Source organism: Gossypium hirsutum, chromosome D07, assembly GCF_007990345.1.
Source record: "Gossypium hirsutum isolate 1008001.06 chromosome D07, Gossypium_hirsutum_v2.1, whole genome shotgun sequence".
Lineage (NCBI taxonomy): Eukaryota > Viridiplantae > Streptophyta > Magnoliopsida > Malvales > Malvaceae > Gossypium > Gossypium hirsutum.
The window spans coordinates 36,624,167-36,625,709 of record NC_053443.1 but is presented as its reverse complement, the minus strand read 5'-3'; the positions used below and the strand labels follow the sequence as shown (position 1 = coordinate 36,625,709).

The window sequence follows — 1,543 nt, the reverse complement described above, 5'->3', positions numbered from 1 at the left end:
TAAAAATACCTTCGCTTTGCGATTTGCAAGTGGTCTAATATCAACTGGTCGGAGAGCTAATTCTGAGTTGGTGATGATGATGTGAGAACATGCATCATCTCGTAGGTAGCAGCATATATGAGGTAAATAATGGAAAGCAAAAATGGTAAAAAGTAGAGAGGCACAAGACACATAGAAGATCATGAAACTTATAATAAAAGCCAAAAGCAACAACAATTATCATTTTATGGAATTCATGCATCCAAATAAAAAATAATTATTATTATGTGACTAAATCCCCAAATATAGGTTAGGGGTACTTATGTTAAAAGAGAACCTCCACAATTAGTATCCTGTACTAATTTCTTAAAAAAGAAAAAAGGACGCATTGTATAAATATTGACCAATTTCCAGAAACGGTCGGCCATGCGTCTTATTCATTATCATCAGTCAGATAAGAAACAAAAGATAAAATGTATAGAAGCCATATGAATTGGTCGGCGCACATTCCACAACTTCAAACAGCAACTATATCAGAAAGAGCAAACTCAGGGCAAAACAATAACCGAAAAAATGTAGGACTTAATCAATCAAAATAGCGAATTATACCAGAAAACCGCATCATGCATCAAGGATTTCACGTTATCCAACTAAACATGCAAAATAGATTCTTGTAATTACACCTATATCATAAATTTCCAAGAACCAATCTCACAATATTGCCCTTTCCAGCCCCGAAAACAGAGCAGCAAAACACACCAATCAATTTTCTACTTCCTGCATGGATACACAAGCATATGTATTCAGAATCTTGATGGGGATTAAATAACGAGCCATGCGTTACAACAATTAAAAATGTCTCAGTGGGAACAACATTACACCGGCTTGACAATTAATGAAGCACTCAAGGCAACGACAAAAAACAAGAAGAGAATAGGAAAACAAACCCAACACAAAAGCTTCAGGTTTGATTCGACAAGAAGTGGATTTGAGTTCCTAGAACAAAATCATCTCATGGTCGAACCAAAACAATCAAACGCCTTAACAACAAGTTCACCACTTTTTAAGAACCTTGAGAAGAACCAACAAGACCCTTAACTGTAGTATTTCGCCCCAACCAGCCTTCTCAAAAAAAAAAAAAAAGAAAAAAGAAAAGAAAAGAAAGAAAAGGCAAATACACTTGCCACCGAGAACCAACATTCCTCACAGTCAAATTGGGAAAATTGGTCTAAGAACTTGATCCTTCACCTTTGGAATTATGAGACTACAATCTAATATTTCCACTCTTCCAAAAGCACTTCAAAAAGACGCTTATTCAATAGAATGAGGTTAATCACAGCAATTCCAACAACCTTCCACTACCGAACTTCCAAAACCAATTAACCATGCAACAAAGAACCCATCAAGGAAACAAACAAGATAGTTGGCATGGTGTTTGGTCTATGCTCACTGCACCATTGTTGATACTGTGAACTAGAAGAGGGGGCAATGTTGAATAAGGCCACTTCACCCATTCTAAAGCCGAGAGTTGGATGGTAAAGGGATAAGCATATTAGTGTTTTGT

The 1,543-nt window shown here is 36.4% G+C and overlaps 1 long non-coding RNA gene across 1 annotated transcript; it reads right to left on the bottom strand.

Moving 5' to 3' along the window:
* Positions 1–240: 240 nt before the first annotated feature.
* On the bottom strand, positions 241–1,543 carry LOC121219069 (uncharacterized). The gene is made up of 2 exons (XR_005915659.1): positions 927–1,543; positions 241–756 (listed from the first exon to the last, which is right to left on the bottom strand). It is a non-coding gene; the product is annotated as an uncharacterized lncRNA (long non-coding RNA).